This window comes from Azolla caroliniana, unplaced genomic scaffold (genome assembly GCF_043228905.1).
Source record: "Azolla caroliniana isolate FFs.n. ecotype wild unplaced genomic scaffold, voAzoCaro1.0.p SCAF_6, whole genome shotgun sequence".
NCBI classification, from domain to species: Eukaryota; Viridiplantae; Streptophyta; class Polypodiopsida; order Salviniales; family Salviniaceae; genus Azolla; species Azolla caroliniana.
The window spans coordinates 17,109,196-17,130,872 of record NW_028230441.1 but is presented as its reverse complement, the minus strand read 5'-3'; positions in this window follow the sequence as shown (position 1 = coordinate 17,130,872).

The following is a 21,677-nucleotide window of genomic DNA, read 5'->3' as shown; positions in this document are numbered from 1 at the left end:
GGATGCTTCAAGAACAACGCACGATGTCGGAGATTTCGGCATCAGTAGAGCGGCTCGTGCAACGCAACGGGCAATTTAATGGTAAGGATGTGTCGCGATATTTGCAGGACTACAAGGCGGAGATGCTCCGGTGCCGGGCTTCGGAAGGACTACAAGTGACATCCTTTAACCGGGTGGCGACCGACGAGCTTCAAGGGAGTATCCACGGGTTGCAACAACAAAATCCGACGTGGGAAGCATTCGAAGAGGCGTTAAAGACCACGTTTGCAATCGAGGACTCCTCCAAGGCAACGCGGAGGGGATTCGAGGATTGGGTGGAAACGTCAGGTAAGGGGCTGAAGGTCCTCGAAGTGTTTTCGACATTCGAAAGTCGGTTCGGGAGGTTGTCCGCGAGAGATCAAACTATTCTTGCGCCGGACAAAGTCATCATGTTTTTGCGAGCTGTGGACGTCCGGGACCGGAAAGATCTCGGAGTGCTTCTTGAGGACACGACCACCGAAAGCGGCCTCACCGAAACATGGGAAAGCGTGCGGGATATCGTCGCGCGGTACACGAAGAGGGGGCAATGGCTTGCCAACGAAGAAAAGAGGGTTTCGGAACCGATTCCGAAACCGAGAACGGGACTGGAAGACCATCAACCGAGGGCTCGGGAGATTACGGCCGAGAAGGGAGTCGACGCGTCTACGGTGGAGCAGCTGCTGAAGGAGATGGAGAATCTAAAGATCGCGATGGTGAAGAAGTCGGATGACCGCCCCACAAGCTCCAAATATACGGATCGACGGTGCATATGGTGCGATAGCGCCGAACACGATCGGAGGGATTGCGACGACCATAAGGAGGCGCTACGACGGGATCTCATCTACTACGAGGGAAACCGGATTCATTCGATGGACTCTCGGAAGCCACTCCGACCGAACTTCCGGAAAGGCGGCATGAAGAAGGTGCTCGAGGAGGAGTTAGCGGCAAGAAGCAACTATGCGACAACCGCGGGAATATGTGTCGGGGAGTCATCGGGAGCGAAGGCGTCTTTTTGGCCGGAGGTGCTAGGAAACACCGAGAAAACCGACTCCAACGATATCCGAAACACCGCGGAAGGCGTCCGGGAAGCTACGGGATGGGAGTGCCCTGTCGACAAGAATAGCATATACGCCCTGTGTCAATTACATGAGGTGTATGTGGATGAGAAACGACGGCGCACGGAGGATGCGGCCGGACCATCGAAGATACCGGAAAGCTGGAACTCCGGAGGTAAGGGAAAAGAAAAGGCGACTCCGGCATTCAAGCTCGCCTCGGACATAGAACAACAAACCGACTTGAAAAGAGTGTTCGAGGAAAGAATCTTGGATAGCCGGGTAGATTTTTCGTTGCGGGAACTACTCGGAATAGCGAAGAAGGAGTTTCACGATCTTCTCGTGGATCTCGTGAAAAGGAAGAGACAAAGTACGGAGGAAAATGCTCCAAGGGTAAATGCAAATACCGTTTCAATGAACGACACCGAAGTGGAAGGCGAAATTCCGAACTCCCACTATACAAGGCCACACTGGGCACGTGCGACTACAGAGACTCCGGTCCGAATCGGCAACATCAAAGAACCCGTGCTAGCATTGATTGATCACGGGTCGGAGATCAACTTGATGTCCAAGGAGTTCTACCGAAAGGGGAAGTGGCCTATAAACACCAACCCTGGATGGAAGATTCGGGCAGCCACGAAAACGACAGAAGACCTATTTGCGGCTTGTCCGGATGTGACGGTAAAGATCGGGGATGTCGAAATTGACCAAAATTTCTTTGTGCAGGATGAGGTTTCACATTCTGTCATCCTCGGCCAACCCTTTATCACGGCTTCACGGATGGAGACGAAGGTGCTCGATAGTGGTGCGGCTTTTGCGCGAATTCGGAGCCAAAACGGAGGGAAATCCGTCCAATTCCTAACGGTGCCGGCAAATCACGAAAGGAACAAGAGGGAACTCTTGTCCCAAGTGAGAATGGATTTTTAAAGCGGACTGTTGCGGAGTGGGGAAGTGATAGTCCGAGAAGCCCTGATACCCCACACAGGAAGAAAACTCTCGGAGCAAAACAAGTACGAATCGGCCCGGATGGGGCATCTACGTACACGGCCGTAACCGGAGGAATGAAGAAACAATACCGACAAGTGGAGGATAAGTTACGGTCGGCATCAATAATAAAAGAAGACGAAGAAATCGTGGGAGTGATCGAGGAAGTGTTCTATGGGAATACACTACAACGGCTTGAAGAGCTTGCGGAAGATAAAAGCCAAGGGAACCGGGTAGTCCCGGTGGAATCGGTCGAGATGTACGAGATCATTGCGAAAATGGAGCCGGATACGCTCCGCAAAGAAGAAGCAATGGTAAGTACGAAATACAAGACCGTGGAGAAGAAGGTGAAACCGGCCGCGGGACCACTACCCGCCGATAGCGAACAAAAGAGGAAAGAAGTCTCGGGAGACCCGACACTTCGGAAGACCGTGGATATCGGACATGCCTTCACAGATGAGACCCGGAAGAAACTTCGGATCGGTGGAGGTGGGTTCCTCTTACAAGAAGAAGAAAAACGGTTTCGAGAGATGTTGGAGCAACATGGCAAAGCATTCGCGTTCACATCGAGGGAGATCGGATGCATTGATCCAAAGATAGTGGAGCCGATGGTGATTTTCACGATTGATCATGTACCGTGGAACCTGAAGCCGATTCCGGTGCCACGGGCGCATATTCCGAAAGTCATCGACTTGCTCAAGGAGAAGGTGGCGATGGGGATTCTAGAGCCATCAAGTGCTCCGTACTCAAATCGATGGTTTACGGTTCCGAAGAAGAATGGGTCACTCCGATTCATCCAAGACTTGCAACCGGTGAACAAGGTCACGATCCGGAACTCGGGAGTCGGTCCGATAGTGGACGAATTCGCGGAAGCTTTTGCCGGACGTGCGATATACTCCATCGGGGACCTATACTCGGGGTATGACCAATTCCAACTAGCCGTGGAGAGCCGAGACATCACTACCATGCGGACACCGATAGGACTAGTTCGAATGTGCACACTACCACAAGGAGCGACAAACTCGGTTGCACATATGATGAACGCGATGAACAAGGTGCTTCGAGATTGCATCCCGGAGATAACGATGCCGTTTCTAGATGACATTCCGATAAAAGGATGCGCGGTGGAAGAAAAAGATGAGACTATGGATGATCGGGGATGCCGAAAGTTCGTGGTCGACCATATTCATGATTGCGAGAAAGTGTTGCGAAAGCTAGAAGATGTGCACCTAACACTTTCCGGGGAGAAATCGGCATTCGGGCAAGAAGAAATATTGGTGGTCGGACATCTATGTGGACCCTACGGCCGAAGACCGTCACCAACAAAGATCGATGCGATTCAAGCTATGAAGGAAGTATGTGAGTCAACATCGGAAGTCCGAAGGTTTCTGGGTGCGTGTGCATTCTATCACATATGGATTCCGCACTATGCACATATAGCGGACCCGCTCTATCACTTGTTGCGGAAAGGTAAGAAATTCGAGTGGAAACCGGAACACACTAAAGCCATGAGGAAGCTCAAGAAGACACTATGGAGGGCGGAATCACTTAAGAAGCCAAGCTACGAGCGGCCAATCATAGTAACGGTTGATACAAGTCCAACCGGTATCGGGTGGGTCATCAATCAAGCCGACTCGGATGGTTCGCGGTATCCGATCCGATTTGGAGCAAAGGTCCTCAACGAAAGGCAACGCGGATATGCACAAGTCAAAAGAGAATTGTGGGGAGTCGTGTCGGCGATAAAATCGGATCGGGATTATTTGATCGGAGCTGAAGTGGTGATCGAGACGGATTGTCTTCCGATACTCGGGATGATGCGGTGTTGTACGATACCGGATGTGGCTATGCTAAGGTGGATTGCATATGTCAAGTCACTTAATCCGGAGGTTCGACACATCTCGGGGAAGGACAACGCGGTAGCGGACATGTTATCGAGGGCGCGGTTTGAAGACGACATAACCGAATCAGATAATGAAGAAGTTTCCGAAGACTACTTCACGTCAGAACACATATGCCGAGTGAACGTGATCCGAGAATTCCGGGAAGAAGAATACGAGGGGGAAACCTTGATGATCGGGAAGATGCTACAAGAGGTCGAGGATTCAACCAATGATAAAGAAAGGAGAGCCGAGATCCGAAGGAAGAAGAGGCAAGTCCAAAAGTTCTTCTTGGAAAACGGTTTAATATGGAGGACGCCGAAAAGACCGGATGGGATACCACTTCGAGTAGTCGGGACGAAAGAGCAACGAAACCGGATAATGTCCGAGTTCCACGAATCCGATTGGGCTGGACATCGAGGAACATGGGCAACTTTTGTGAAAATCAAGCAAAGATATTGGTGGAAGAACATGTATAAAGATGTCGCGGAGTTCACAGAAAGCTGCGAGAAATGTCAAGTCTACTCCGGGGTCCGACACCGAGATGAGCTGCATCCGACATTCTCATCGACAATCAACTTCAAGTGGATGGTCGACATTGTAGCTATGCCGACCGGGATTGGACAAAAGAAATACTTGGTGTTAGCTCGAGAAGATCTCACAAACCAAGTTGAAGGTCGAGCGCTTCGGAGGAAAACGTGTGCCGCGGTGTGCCAATTTCTTTTGGAAGAAGTGTTTTGTAGGTACGGCTGCGTAGGACAAGTGATTGCGGACCGGGGAGAACTCGACTCGGACGAAGCTAGGGGATTCTTCGCCAAACATGGAGTTCGGTTAACGTTGACAACGGCCTACAATCCGGAGGCCAACGGGAAGATCGAACGAGGACATAGTCCGATCGTGAAAGCACTTGCGAAGGCATGCGACGGAAGGGTGAAGGATTGGCCACAAATGCTTCCATATGCACTATGGGCGGATCGGACGACGCATAGCTTCGTGACCGGTTACATGCCGGCAGAACTCATGACCGGACAAGCACCGGTAATGCCAACGGAAACCGCAATCGCGACTTGGACAATACTACCGTGGAAGGAAGAGATGAGCCGGGAAGAGCTACTAGCGGTCCGGATACGACAACTGGAGGGAAGACCGAAAGATGTAGCGGAAGCGTCACGCTGACAACAAGAAGCACGGTTCCGGAACAAAAGCCGGTTCGACACAAAGCACCGACTACGACCGAGGAGGATTGAAGAAGGAGATTGGGTGATCGTCTATGATAGTAGCTTGGACCATCAACATACAACGATGCGGAAATTCGCGAAAAGGTGGTTCGGGCCGTACGAGGTTCGGAAGGTCTTCGACAACGGGACGTACCGACTGTCCGAGTTGGATGGAACAATACTACGAGTGCCTATAGCCGGGAAGCGGGTGAAGATTTTCAAGAAGCGGACCGACGACAAACCTTATGTGATCCAAGTCGAGACCGACAACGAGGAGCAATCGGACGAAGACCACAATGATGCGGGAAGCGAAGAAAGTGGATTACAACTCATAGTCGACATAAGGGGAGAATCGGAGGAAGCTTCGGGTGAAGACGGATACGAGGAATCAAGAACTTCGGCACATACCGGAGGATGTGCGGGTTTGGAGGGGGCGAGTGTCGTAGTGTAGGTTGCACACTATGTGGAAATTATATTTTTGTCTCTCCGGATAGAGAATGGAGTGCTCGGTGAGAACCGGAAGAAAACGGCATACCGGCAAGGAGGAAAACGGCATACCGGCAAGGAAGAAAACGGCATACCGGCAAGGAGGAAACCGGCAAGGAGGAAAACGGCATACCGGCAAGGAAGAAAACGGCATACCGGCAAGGAAGAGCCGGATAAAGAGACATAAATGTAAAAGGAAAGGAAATACTCACTACTGCGCAGGGCGTGATTCGAACTCTGCACCTCCACGTTGACAAACCCCAACCTTACCATTACATTAACTTATCTCAAGTGTTTTAAATATAGATTTAATACGTATAAGACCTTTATTTATGCATACCTTTATTAAAAGGTAAATCGTGTATTTTTTTAATATATGAAAAAGAAAAACGAGACACTAAAAATAACTCATGCACATCTAGTGTGCATGAGCCCTATACTTAGGAAATAAAAAAAAGCATCACATGCACATTTAGTGTGCATGAACATATGAGAAAAAGCATGTAGCTATGCTTAGTCTCTCCCATCACTATATAAGGATGGGGAGCACATTGTAGTTTTTGTTGATTATTTGGATTAAATATATTTTCAATACAAAAATTATTCGTGGGATTCACGATTTATACATCTACTTCTCTCTTAACACCCTAAGTACCAATTAAAATAGGATACTCGTGTGATTCACGAGTTTCTTATCTTTCTCTTTGCTATTTACTCATAATTAATCTCTATCTCACGAACTTCTTTCTCCTAGTCCAAGACCTCTGTGGTTCCCACCCGACTCACGCAACGATCCGGAGCCGAAAGGCACGACAACGCGAGCGTTCTGAAAATAAGCAAGATTTTTATGATCGCTAAAGACAATGACCTGATGTGGAGAGCCCTCTAAGAAATGCCGCCATTGTACAAATGAATCCACGATGGCTAATAACTCCTTGTCATGTATTTCGTAGTTGATTTCTGCGACATCGAATTTGCGCGAATGGAAAGCCACCGGATGCAACGCTTCTTTATCGCCTTGTTGAGAAAGGATGCTACCGAGGGCGAAATCTGATGCGTTGGCCTCCATGATGAATGGTTTGCTTGTATCCACATGAGCTAGAATCGGTGCTGATGTAAAGGCTTTCTTAAGATGCCGAAAACCCATATCTGGTTCTACGGACCAAAGAAATGCTTGGCCCTTCTTCGTAAGTTGTGTGAGAGGTAAAATAATCTTCGAGTAATCCTGTATAAACTTACGGTAGAAGTTAGCAAAACCTAGAAAACATTGTACATCTCGTACCGACCGTGGAATTTGCCACTCTAGTACAGTTTGGATTTTAGTTGGATCCATGGCGATGCCCTTTGAGGAGATGACGTAGCCTAGAAATTCCACTTGCTTGCAGTCAAATCTACATTTATCTAACTTGGCATAAAGACCATTCTCGCAGAGTCGCTTTAGTACTAATAGTACATGAGAATCGTGCTCTTCCTGGGTCTTCGAATAAATCAACAAATCATCCAGATAAATGATCAAACAGATATCCAAGAGGTCTCTGAATATATCATTTGCCATGTGTTGGAAGACTGCGGGTGCATTGGTTAGGCCAAACGGCATAACAGTATACTCGAAATGCCCATACCGCGTGCGAAAGGCGGTCTTCCACTCATCTCCCGGTCGGATCCGCACGAGATTATACGCTCCTCGTAGGTCGATTTTAGTAAAAAACTTGGCACCATTAACTCGCTCTAAAAGACTTGATATAAGAGGAAGTGCATACCTATTCCGGATGGTGACTTTATTCAATCCGCAGTAATCAACGACAAGACGAAGTGAGCCATCTTTCTTCTTGACAAAGAAGATGGGTGCACCAGTCGGAGATTTCGAATGGTGGATGAACCCGCTTGCCAAGTTCTCCTCTATGTAGGCTCGAAGGACTTCTAACTCGATGGGTGACAAGTTGTAAATTGGTCCCCATGGTGGCTCGGTTCCTGGTTGTAAATCGATGGGACAGTCATAGGGACGGTGATGAGGAAGGGTACCGGCTTTTACCTTGTCAAATACATCGGCATAAAGATGATATTTTGCGGGAAGTTGTACTGAGGAGTCCTTCTTAATAGTGCTGGAAGGATGTACTGATATTGCAAATAGGAACATTGCCTCCTTGGGTCCTTCTTCGCGTAGTTGATGGAGTGAAATGGTCGAAACTTGGTGAGTTGATTCTTGGGGTGGTCGATATCGGACTTCTCTTGTTCTCCAATCTATGGCTGGATTATGTAATTCAAACCAAGGTAATCCTAGGACAATGGGATGCTCTGGACTACTAATTATATTAAATGATATTACACACACAAAACTACCTAGGACAACTTGAATGGGTTCTGATTCTTCTATAATATTCCCGGAAGCAATGGGACGACCATCAATGACTACTACAGATGTGGGACAAGGAAGTTTTCTTAAGGATATCTGAGAAGCTTGGGCAAAATTTCGATCCATGAAACATGAATTAGCTCTGGAATCTAAAAGTGCTAGGACGGGTACTAGGGGAGTACTTTTAGTACTAACAATGACTTGGGCTAGGAACACATTGCTAACTTGCTTGGAAGGAATGGAACCACTAATGGGTTGTACAGATCTAGGGTTGCTGTCCAACCAAACGGCTCCTATTTTGGCTGGACTCAATCGTTTAACTCTTCATCTAATTGACTAAGGATTTCAAATTTATTTGAGATACTTGGGCTATTAGTACTATGAATACTATCAAACACTCTATTAGTACTATTAATACTATCAGACACTCCTAAGGGAAGAATTGACTCGGGTTTAGTACAGGCTACAATATGATTTACCTGTCTTCTTGGCCTATGGGGACAATTGATTGCGATATGCCCTGGTCCACCGCAATAAAGACATAATCGATTTGCACGTCGTCGTTGCTTTTCTTCTTCCGATAACGGGCCGCGTCGACGCATGGTATCGATCTCCATCGGTGTCGAAGTATTTGCTTGAGGAATGTCTCGTGCAAATGGTCTAGCCGCGACTGCAGCGTAAGTGGGCTCCGGCCTAGCGCGTGGTATATGTAATTGACGTTCCGAACGCCGTTCGAAGAGGCGGTTGTCACATTGGACCACTCAACTGATTGCCTCCGTAAGAGACTTTGGTTCTTCGGGGAAGGTTAGAAGTAGATCTTTGACATAATTTCGCAGGCCATAGCGAAACTGCTCCATTAGTGCTTGATCATCCCAGGCTATGTCGGAAGCGAGTAGGCAGAAATCCGCCGCATAGGCAGAGGCTGGACGATCGCCTTGACGCAATCGCCGGATCTTGTTGATCGCCGTCCTGATGTTGTCGGTGTCTCCAAAGCAGGCTTTGAACTCAGTAATAAAATCTTCAAAGTTATTAAGCAAGGGCGATTGTTTTTCTAGAAGCGGAGCGAACCATGCTAAGGCTGAGCCGCTAAGCAACGTGCCTATTAAGCCGACTCGGGATGCATCAGTGGGGTATCGGGAAGGATGCATTTGGAGGACTAATCGTACCTGATTAAGGAATCCCCTGAATTGCGATCGCGTTCCATCAAATTTCACAGGAAGTCCAATCTTCGGCTCTTTATGAAATCCTTGGGGACTTGATCCTTGTTGTTGCAATGCCACTTCGAGTTGTTGCACCCGTAACGCTAACTCCCCATGTTGTTGCTGCGTTTGTTGCTTTTCTAGAGCGATTTGCTGCAGATCCCCTATCAGCCGTTGGTTTTCTTGTTCTAGGGCAACAAATTTTTCTTTTAGGCACTGTAACTCGGAGAAAACGGATTGATATTCTTGGGCGCTAACAATAGCCATAGTAGGGGGAAAAGGATAGGAGGATGAGGGAGAATGACAAGTACTAATGGTTCAAACTGTCAGGAATAGTACTAAAGCAGAGATGGAATTAGTACTAAGAAGAGTAGTACTATTAGTACTAAGAGGACGGGACTGCGTAAGATTCCCGAGAGAGAGGAAGTGAGAAAAGGAGAGAGAGAGAGAAATAGGATGATGACAGCAGCTCTTATATTATATGAAAGATAAGTAAAAATTGGCTAAGAGGCTTAAGACTGGTGTTGAACCAATTTGGTTCAAAACAATGCCTTGTGCCTCCTTTTATAGTGTTTTTAGGAATAATCCTGAAGCTTCTAGAATGTTCCAGAGAGATCTGGAATATACATCAATTTTCTATGATAAAACATAAATGAAAATAATATCCTACAAAATACAATTCATAGTCTAATGGTAAGAGCTCGACCCATGTAGCATAAGGTCATGGGTTCGAGTCTTGCCATATCATGACATATTCCGGTGAAGGACGTGCAACTTGAGAAGTGCACCGATTTCTTGGCCGGAAAACAAAACCAAACCTCCTTCCGATCAAGTCCATAGATGAGACGGAATGCACCACTAGAGTTGGTGCATACCGATGTGTGTCAAGTGGACACGAAGTCACATGCCGGATTGCAGTACTTCGTGACGTTCATAGATGACCACAGCCGGAAGTTGTGGTTCTCACCGTTGAAGACGAAGGATTAGGTGTTATCCGTCTTCAAGGAGTTCCACATGAGAGTGGAGAGAGAAACCGGTCGGAAGTTGAAGGAGGTTTGAGCAGGACAACAGAGGTGAATACCGAGCAGGAGAATATCGGGGGCAGTTCGAGGAGTACTATTGGTCGAAGGGAATTCGGCTCGAATTTACCGTGCCGAAGACGCCGAAACTAAACAGGTTGGCCGAAAGGAGGAACCGGAGCATGCTTGCACATGCCAAGTTACCCAAGACGTTTTGGGCTGAGGCGCTGACAACAACGACCTATGTGATAAACAGATCACCCTTAGTACCCATGGACAGAGACACACCACAAAGAGTATGAACCGGTAAGGACGTGTCCTACCGGCAGCAAAAGGTGTTCAGATGTCTCGGTTATGTGCATGTGGCGAAGGACAAGAGAGAAAAGCTGGATTGGAAGTGCTAGCCATGCATATTCCTTGGATATGGCGATGATAAATTTGGTTACCGGGTGTGGGATCTGGTCGACAAGAAGGTGTTTCGGAGTCGGGACATAGTCGTCATGGAAGACAAGACCATTGCCGACTGGGAGTCGGAGAAGAAGGTGATGAACTCTGGATCATCCAATGAAAACCAACTTGAGGACACAAGGACTTACCCGGTTGAAAAGCGGATGTTGGACGGTAATTGGATGACACTCGACAAACCGGACGGATACGGACAAGAAACCAAACCGACCGAAGAAGAAGAAAACAGCAGAACCGGACAAGATCCCGAATTGGATTCGGATTCAGAACAAATGGAGGAACCGGTAGTCAGAAACCAAGGATGGAGATACCCTCTCCGAGAGAGAAGAGCCCCCCGGAGATTTCCAGATGCAGAGCATGTGTTGCTAACTGATGAGGGGGAGCCGAAAAGCTTCGAAGAAGCAAAGAAAGACACCCATGACCGCAAGTGGTTGAGTGTCATGCAGGACGAGATGGATTCCCTGCATGAGAACCACACATATGAATTGACGAAGTTGCCGAAAGGAAAGAGGGCACTCCGGAACAAGTGGGTGTACAAGCTAAAACCGGGAGATGTTGGAAACCCACCGAGATACAAAGCCCGGATCGTAGTGAAGGGGTTCTAGTAGAAGAAAGAAGTGAATTTCGACGAGATCTTTGCCCCGGTAGTAAACGTGACATCCATCCAGACGGTATTGAGCATAGCGACAAGCATGGACCTCGAGGTAGAGCAACTCGACGTCAAGACGACATTACTCCATGATGACCACGAAGAGGAGGTTTACATGCATCAACCGGAAGGATTTGAGAAGAAAGGTAAGAAGCACCCGGTGTGCCAGCTGAAGAAGAGCTTATACGGACTGAAGCGATCTCCTCAACAATGGTACCAGAAGTTCGACTCCTTCATGACCGACAAAGGGTACCACAAGACGCAGGCCGATCACTGCGTGTTTGTGAAGAAATTTGACGGAGGAGATTTCTTGATACTCCTCCTATATGTGGATGATATGTTTATCATCAAACGAGACCAAGACAAGATTCAGATGATGAAGAAGGATTTGAACCGAACCTTCTAAATGAAAGACTTAGGCCCGACAAGACAGATATTGGGAATGGACATCATCCGGGACCGGTCGAAGAAGCTGTTCTGGTTGTCACAGGAGAAGTACGTTGTTGTGAAGATTTCTAGCTTTGGTGTGAAACCGGGATGGAATGGGCAAGTCGGCAATGTGCAACATGTGCAGATGTATAGTAGGAAAATGGTGTAACGTCCCTTCCTCCTTGGGCTATAAAAGGAAGGGAGGGGTCCCTTGTAAAAGGGTTGCCCATTTTGAGTTAGGAGGGTATACCATTAGGTCCAAGGTATGATAATCTTTCTTCTTCTTACTTTCTTGTTTTCTGTAAGAGTTCTTCGAGTTCTTCTTCTTCTTTGTCGTCGTGTGGGTTGAGTCTTCGTGTCTGTTTAGGGTTTAGTCCGGTTAGGAGCTCCTATCTCTAAAGGTGTTTAGGCTTCTGCCTTGTCTCCTGTGCAAGACCCCGCTCGGCACGATGAGCCCAAGAGCTCCCCGATCGACGACTTGGCAGTAGACTGTTGTTGTAAGCTAACCTACCTTGGTCCGGCTAGAAGCTGGGGTTGTATCTTACTCTTGTACATATATAATGAAGTTTTGTGCATCTATGTCTTTGTCTGCATCTTCAGAGTTTCTTCTTTCCTTTTTTGTACATAAGTAGCGTGTGTTGAGTCCGTGTTGCACGTATTCTCTCTCTCTCTCTCTCTCTCTCTCTCTCTCTCTCTCTCTCTCTCTCTCTCTCTTCCTCTCTCTCTCTCTCTTCCTCTCTCATATTCAATAGCCTCCAGTACGCGTCCGGAATCGTTCTAGTTTGTGCCCCTTTCGACACATACTTGAGGAATACCGCGACAACATAAGAAAGGTGTTTCAACGGTTCAACATGTCGGAAGCAAAGCCAGTCGGATCAACACTTCTGGCAAACTACAAGCTATCCAGCAAACAAAGTCCGAGGACAAAGGAGGAGAAGACGGATATGATGAAGATTCCATATGCCTCTATCGTCAGAAGCTTGATGTACGCGATGGTATGTACCCGGCCGGATATCAAATATGCAGTCGGAGTGGAGAGTCAGTTCATGAGCAGTCCCAAAAGAGAGCACTACAATGCAGTCAAGTGGATACTCTGGTATCTGAAAGGTTCCTCAAGTATGTGCCTCCGGTTGGGCTCCAGAAATCCCCAACTTGACAGATTTGCTATACGTTTTAGGGTTAGGGTTAAGGACGATGATGATGATGAATGATAACTATGATGATTGGTAATGAAGATAGACATGGTGATGGAGAGTATGATGGTGAGAGAGATCATATAGAGAAGCATTGCGGGGTGAGGGGTGGTGCCTAGAATGGTTCCACCCCCCTCCCAAGGGGGTTCAACGTGAGAGAGGGAGAGAGAAGAGAAAAGGTGACAAAGAGAGAGATTAGAGAGAAATGTTCATTCATGTTTCATTCATTCCCCATAAGGGGTTAAATAGTACAAGAGGGGGTAGATACATAGGGGTGTAGGCCCCCTCGAGCATTCATACTAGACACTCACTCACACCTCCTCGTATCCATCCACATGCACACACTTGTGCATGTGTTCACATACGTATCGACTCACAATTACATTTATGCCTCCTACACATACACAACAACATCATGATAACATTCGACCCTCGATCATCACACTTGACTCTCCGTACATCTCGTACGGGGTAACACAATATGGCACGCCCGTGGGAAAGTGCCTTGCACGTCGATCCCACATGCCTTGATGATGATATTTCTTTGACCGGAACTTCCATCGGTCCTTTCAACGATCGACTCCCTCAATCAGAGTGCTTGACTCGAACATCTTTGTCAGTCAGCAAATCTTTCCGCGACACGAACATTCTCATTTTGTCGGCTTACGAACTTTGTCATGGGTCCAAAATCATGTCATGTGTATGTATGTTCTTCCTTTGTTTTGAGTGTGTGTGAGTAGTCTTGGGGATTTTCAAAATTTTGGTGGTGCCCTCTTGTTTTTTAAAATGTTATATTGTACCCTCATGTTTTTAAAATTTTATGGATGCCCTCATCTCCTTTTTTCCCTCTCTCTCGTATTTCTATTTGGTTTTGTTATGATTTGAGTTTTGCTTTTAGGTCGTTTTTCCTTGGCTTTTGTGTTTGTCTTCTTCTCTGCTTCTTACGTTTCTCTCTTGCCGTTGTCTGCATCTTTCTCTTCTTCCCACCTTCTTGCGATTCGTTAGCTTTCTTCTCTTCAAGAGAAAGGCTTCTATCTTCCTCTTCATCCTCTTCCAATCTATTTGATCTCTGTCTATTTGTCTTAGTTCATGCTCATCTTGTTATCTCTTTCTCCCCTCTGTTTCTTCTTCTTCTTCTTCTGTGTCGTTTCGAGCCATTTCTTCCTCCGCTCGTCGACCTCCTCTCCGTCGTTGTCATTGTCTCCTTCGCTTTTTGGCGGCTCTGTTGCCGGCTACGTCGCTTTTCGGTGTCAATGTCCCATCGTCTGGTCGTTGCCGTTGCCGTTGCCATTGCCATGGTTGTACATTTCGACTATCATCTTTGTTTGGCCGTCGTCCCGCTGTTTGTCCGTCTCCATCTTCGTCGTTGTCCGGCGTCGTCTGGTCTGGCTGCCTCCGTTCTGGCGCTGTTCAGCCACTACGACCACTCTTAGGTTGCTCTCCGGCCTCTCCTCCGTCTCTGTCGGTGTTCTAGCCTTCGAGCCATCTTAGTCTGGCTCGTTCCGGTCGGTTTTCCGGCAGTCAATTCGGTTGTTGTCCGTCGTCCCGGCCGCCTGTCTGCATCCGGTTATTCCAACTGGTTTCCGGCCCTTCCGACCGCTCTCCAACCGCTCAAACTGTTGCCCGGTTGCTCTTCAGCCGCTGTCTGGCCGTTATTCGGCCATTCCAACCTCTCTACGGTCGCTCCGACTGTTGTCCGGCCACTTAGACACTTCGGCTGTTATCCGGTCACTCCGACCACTCTTGCCCGCTGTCTGGCCATTCCGGCGAGTTCTGCCCATTTGGTTGTACTTTTGGTTCCTTGTTCCCAGCCATCTGACTAGTCGTGTCTTTCCGCGTCGGTTTGTATTTCTTTCGCTTTCTTAATTGCCTTCTCCATCTTTGTTCCAACAATTCCCTTTGGTCCAGTCGTTTGCTTTTTGGCCATGAGTGTCCGGTCATATGTGGATAGAAATGCACTCTCGCATCTTTGGAAGATACAACATGTGGTGGTTGGGTCTCGCATAGATCATAGGCTTTATTTCTCCCTTGCTTTTTTCTACTTTCTTTGCGATTAGATCCACGCCAAAAAGACCAATCACATGTCAAACAAAATACACTTGTATAGACATTAATTTGTATCAGAATCATGGCACGGATAATCAATCTGTCATTTCTTGCTTCTCATGCACATCATGGTCGCCATTTTTTGCCTATTGTTGTCAATTCCATTTCTTGCAAATCATCACCATGTAACATTCATCATCTTCCTTGCGCAGAACATCACCCTGTTGCATTCCTCGACGGCTTTCAATCACCATCACCATTTCTTGCATATTTTGTCGTTACTGACTTGCATCGCCACGTATCATTCTTCGACTCCGTCTCCAAAGGGGGATCGCCTTAGTGGTCGCCAAAAGGTGTTGTACGTTTTAGGGTTAGGGTTAAGGACGATGATGATGATGAATGATAACTATGATGATTGGTAATGAAGATAGACATGGTGATGGAGAGTATGATGGTGAGAGAGATCATATAGAGAAGCATTGCAGGGTGGGGGGGTGGTGCCTAGAATGGTTCCACCCCCCTCCCAAGGGGGTTCAACGTGAGAGAGGGAGAGAGAAGAGAAAAGGTGACAAAGAGAGAGATTAGAGAGAAATGTTCATTCATGTTTCATTCATTCCCCATAAGGGGTTAAATAGTACAAGAGGGGGTAGATACATAGGGGTGTAGGCCCCCTCGAGCATTCATACTAGACACTCACTCACACCTCCTCGTATCCATCCACATGCACACACTTGTGCATGTGTTCACATACGTATCGACTCACAATTACATTTATGCCTCCTACACATACACAACAACATCATGATAACATTCGACCCTCGATCATCACACTTGACTCTCCGTACATCTCGTACGGGGTAACAAGATTCACCAATTCGGATATGTCGGTTGATGCAGATACCAGCCAGTCTACATCCGAATATGTCATGACTTATGCAGGGGGGGCTGTTTCGTGGAAGTCAAGGCTGGAGAAGACGTTTGCATTGTCAACCACGGGGGCGGAGTACATGGCAGATGTAGAAGCCGGCAAGGAGATAATCTAAGTGAAAGACTTCATCGGAGAGCTAGGAATCCAATAGGAGGAATACTGGCTCTACTGCGATAGTCAAAGTGCCATCCACCTTCCAAGCAACGCGGCCTACCATTCCTGGACGAAACATATCCAGCGAAGGTACCACTGGATCCGAGAGAGAGTAGAAAATCAAGAGTTCGTGCTGATCAAGGTGTTGACAACCGACAAGCTAGACGTGTGCGGAAAGCGGATCGGACTGGTGAAACACCCCATGCCTGAGTTCAGGGGGAGATTGTTGGGAAATCAGTCCCTTCGGATGGGATTCGGTTATGAATGAAGAGGACCCGGTGAGAACCGAAAGAGATCTGAAACCGGATCGGGTGGACCCAGTGAGAACCGGAAGAGATCCGGAATTTGGATTGGATGGACCCGGTGAGAACCGGAAGAGAAGACATATTTGTAAATATGTTTTCAATAACCCTACAAAGGCTGCATTTGTAAATAGCCCTAAGGTCATATAAGTATAAATATGACTTAGGGCAATCGCTTTCTGTAGTTGTTGTCATATTGTTGTTGATATAACTTTTGTATAGGGAGGAGAGAGTGAGATACAGAGTGATACTCTGTTGTAACCGCCGCCTGGCGAAGATACAGAGCTTGAGGTAGTGGCTTCCGAGTCTCTGATTGTACCCTTTTTCTTCATAGTGATAGTTAATGTCTGTGGGTTGCCATGGTTTTTTCCCATTCAGGGTTTTCTATGTAAACATCCAGTGTCCTCTCTATCGTTGTGTGTGTGTGTATGTGCGTTCACTCTCTATTTCCCATTTCTGTGTTTCATTCTCGTAGAAGTGATTCAAGACTCGGTTGTGGCTGAGCAATATTCCACGCTATTCTCTTCAGGGACGAGGTCGAATTCAAGGGGGACGCCTACTTGCTTCTATTGTGGGAAGCCAGGGCACTTCCAAAAGAACTGTCAACATTTCCGGAAAACGAAAGGAACCGACAATGTCGATTCGAAGAAGGGTTCGGATTGGAAGGGAACGTCGGCGATCGTGACAAGTGAAGAAGAACTGATTCTCATCATTGAGGAGAATGAGTTAAACCTTGTCGGCGACGAGACAACATGGGTTTTCGATTCCAGAGCATCGTTCCACCTAACACCGTAGCGGAGATGCTTCTCATGCTACACAACTGGTGACCATGCTTGTGTCCAGATGGGGAATGAAGGTACATGCCGAATTGTCGGCATAAGAAATGTGTTGTTGACAACATCAACCGGATGCAAGTTGCTGCTGAACAATATTTGACACGTTTCGGAGGTTCGACTGAACCTGATATCAGCCGGTCGGCTAGATGATAAAGGCTACACGGGTAGCATTCGGAGGAGTTATGAAGTTCACCAGTGAGAGCCTAATACTGGCACGAGCCCGGAAGGTCAACACGTTGTATCTGATGCATGACTAGATATGCTGGGAAGAAGTGAACGTAGCATCCGACACTACCGGTGAGCTGTGGCAGAAAAGACTATGTCACATGAGGGAGAAGGGGATGAAGAGGCTTGCCTAAGATAATCTTATTCCGGTTAAGGACGTGCAACCTTAGAGGTGCACCGATTGCTTGGCCGGCAAACAAAACCGAACCTCCTTACGGTCAAGACTATCGATGTGTTGGGAAATCGGTCCCTCCGGAAAAGATCCGGTTATGAATGAAGAGGACCTGGTGAGAACCGGAAGAGATCCGGAAACCGGAGGAGACCCAGTGAGAACAGGAAGAGAAGACATATTTGTAAATATGTTTTCAGTAAGCCTATTGAGGCTATATTTGTAAATAGCTCGAAGTTCATATAAGTATAAATATGACTTAGGGCAATCACTTTAGTGTGGTTGTTGTCATATTGTTGTATGTGTACAACTGTTGTACAGAGAGAGAGAGAGAGATTGAGCGATGCTCTGTTGTAACCGCCGGCTGGCGAAGATACAGAGCTCGAGGTCGTTGCCTTTGAGTCTCTGTTTGTACCTTCCATATATAGTGATAGTTTGGAGTCTATGGGCTCCCGTTGTCGTGTGGCGCGTGACACATGTGCCAAATTTCGGAATGTGCGCGTCACAAGCGCGGACAAGCACCGGGCCTCTATCCGCTAGTGGTTATGGAGGATGGGCGGCTGAAGTGACGCACTAATGTGGTTAGAGTGAGAGAGAGAGAAACAAAAATTGAGGAAGTTTTTAAGATAGATAGGTAGATAGATACACATCACCAATAAGATAACTAAGTATTCTTATTATTAATTTTCGATTTGATACATAGATTGTTTGATTCATCCATTGATTGATCCCCCCCCCCCATTACACAAGCCTTACGAGGGTTTTTATAGGTTTATCTATCCTTCTAACATGCACAAAACCATGGGCTTGAACCCATGGTTTTCGGGCGCACGGTTTTCCTTGTGGGATGCACAAAACCATAGGCTAAAACCATGGTTTTGTGTACACGGTTTTGTATGTTTGTTTCCTCTGGAATACTAAATATGAGAAGGAAATATACAAAATCTAAAGCACTTAGTAGTAGCTTTAGTGGAAAGATAATTGCTTCCTATCTTAGAAGTGCAAGGTTCAAATCTTGCTTGCACCCTTCTATATGCACTTGAATGTCATTAGACCCTAGGCTAATTTTCATATTTATAATCATGTGTGTGGAGCCACACTATTTCACAATTTCTCCCATTGGACACAAAACATCACGACACCATGGTTTTTCCCTATTATGGTTTTCCGTGTAAACATCTTGTGCATCCTCTGTCATTTTCTGTGTGTGTAAGTGCGTTCACTTACTACTTCCCATTTTTGTGTTTGATTCTCATAGAAGTGATTCAAGACATGGTTGTGGCCGAGCAATATTCCACACTATTCTTGTCAATCTAGTATCATAGCGAACAACACAGGAAATGGAAGAATCGTTCGACGACATGTTCAAGCTCACCGGTTCCAACTACTCAGTGTGGAAGTTGAAGATGAGGGATATACTGGTGGTTAAAGATCTTTGGTTGCCAGTTCAGTTTGGGGACAAGAGTTCGGAGAAGATCGACGCCACAGTGTGGGAGGTGATGCACACGAAGACGACGACATACATCCGGTGCTTCATCGACATGAGTCTATACAACAACTTCAATGAAGAAAGTAAGGCTCATGAACTCTGGGAGAAAATTGGCATCATGTTCCAAAACAAGAATGCCGTTAATCGGGTTTTGGTATTCCGGAAGCTAGTGAGGCTCCAGTACCAGGACGGCTCTAGTATGGCAGAGCACATGAATGCCTTCTAGGGACTGATCCATCAGGCAACCTCTTTGGAAGTACCTCTTGCTGATGAGGTACTCGCACTATGCTTGCTCGGTTCCCTCCTGGATAGTTGGGAGACGCTAGTTGTCACGTTGGGCAACGCTAGGCCGGAAGCAAAGCAGTTGTCCCTAGCAAGGGCAAAAGCAAGCTTGCTAGATGAAGAAGCTCGCCGGAAGGACCAGGAGTCCGGAACCAATCCGAAGGCCTTGGTCATGGAAGATGACCACAAATGGGGAAGAGGCCGGTATCGGAGTCCCCAAAACCGAGACAAGTCGGGGACGAGGTCGAAGTCAAGGGGGAGGCCTACTTGTTTCTATTGTAGGAAGCCGAGGCACTTCTAGATGAACTATCAACATTTCCGGAAAGAGAAAGAAACCAACACTACCAATTCGAAGAAGAGTTCGGACCGAAGAGGCCCGGATCGGAAAGGAACGTCGGCGATCGCGACAAGTGAAGAAGAACTGATGCTCATTACTGAGGAGAATGAATTAAACCTTGTTGGCAATGAGACAACGTGGGTTGTCGACTCTTGAACGTCATTCCACTTGACATCGGATCGAAAATGCTTCTCATCGTACACAACCGGTGATGATGGTTCTAAATTACCACTTAACATAATTGTTGATATATTGATAAACAAATACCAAGGGAGTACGTGACTATAATGCAAACAATTCATAACTTCATGACAAGGGCACTGTACCACCATCGAGATGGTAGTTGGGGGTCATGTGTGTTTAAACAAATATTCTTTTGCATTTTCATTGAAATGATACAAATAATCAAGTTAGATGGTGCACAAAATCAAAGTCTTCGTAGTCCAATAACTACACAAGTAGTGGGATATATTGAATTGCCAAAGGCAAGACAAACCCTCCATTGATGAAAGAATTTCCACTTGCTCCAATAAAGAAATTTGTCACATTAGTACTCCAACTTTTGTAGATATGATTGGACTCCATGCTTACCATCAAATACAAAAGCATTACACATATCACAATTATGACACAATCACAATACTTCAGAAATAGGAAAACAATCTCCATCTCTGATTTTAGGTCAACATGTGTGTTGTACAAACACCTCATCTTCGCATCAAATAACACTATGACAAAACTTGCCAAATTTGAGAAATGTAACTCCAAAATTGACAAACAACCGGACATTGTATGAAACAATGAATATTATCTTCCACATAAACAATGCAAAAGAAGCAATAGTCTATTGTTAGTCCACGTCGTTTTAGAGCTAATCCCAAAGGCAAACCCCCAATCAAAACTCTCCAAATGAAGACCTTCTCTAAATGTGGCAATTTAGAATGCCAACTATGTTTTAAGATCTGCCACCATCCATAATCAGAGTTATGTACATTCCATTCTTGTTCAGCCTTAAATGATAGTTGTTGAGAGATCAAGCTCAACTTAGTTTAGTTAGTTAGTCAACCATGTAACTTTGTAGTTACCTAGATAGAATCTAGTTAGAAGTGTTGACTATAACGCCGTAAATAGGACCTTGTACTTAAGTGGGATATTCTAGATCCTCCACTCCCAAGTACATTTAATATAGGACTTACACTTTTGTACCTATATTATCCTCACACATGTGCACCCTTGCACATGAGATCTATATATACCTCATTGTAGGTATTTTTGTATTTGATGATGATAATGCTAATTTAATATAGTTACTCATCCCCCATCTTGTGTTGTTCATAAGTGTATCTCTCTCTCTCTCTCTCTCTCTCTCTCTCTCTCTTCCTCTCACACACATATCACATAATCTTTCGCTTATCAACTAATCACATAACTAGGTACTAATTAATCATTGCTTAATTACTTACCTAATTCTTAACATGATATCAGAGCGTGTGGTTTAGAAAATCCACTAAGCCCACCCGACTCCGTGATTGTGTGTTCAAGACACCAACGATAAAATCTGGTTATCGGCTACCGTAGTGCCGCTATGTAGCATGTGTACGTGATTGACGGAACAAAAGAAAAAGAAGAGAAGACACTACAATCAACATGAACACACAAATGGGTAGTTCGCAAGATGAACAACGTGATGGGCTCTAACATGTATTGATGTGTATGGTTTCCGTATCCCGCGAAAAATATGGTTTTGCAGTTAGGTGCAACATGTGTAGTATAATGTGTGAAGTGTGAGCCTCCACATTTGTCCCATGTCATGATACATTGGTGTTGCAAAAAGGCCTCATTTATAGAGGAATCTAGGGATGCATCATGAAGCAAGTGTCTCGCATCGCATCTAAACTAGAACACAAATTTTTTCTTTTATGTGTCTTTTGGATCATCAATGCATCAATGCATAGACCAAATAGTGTTG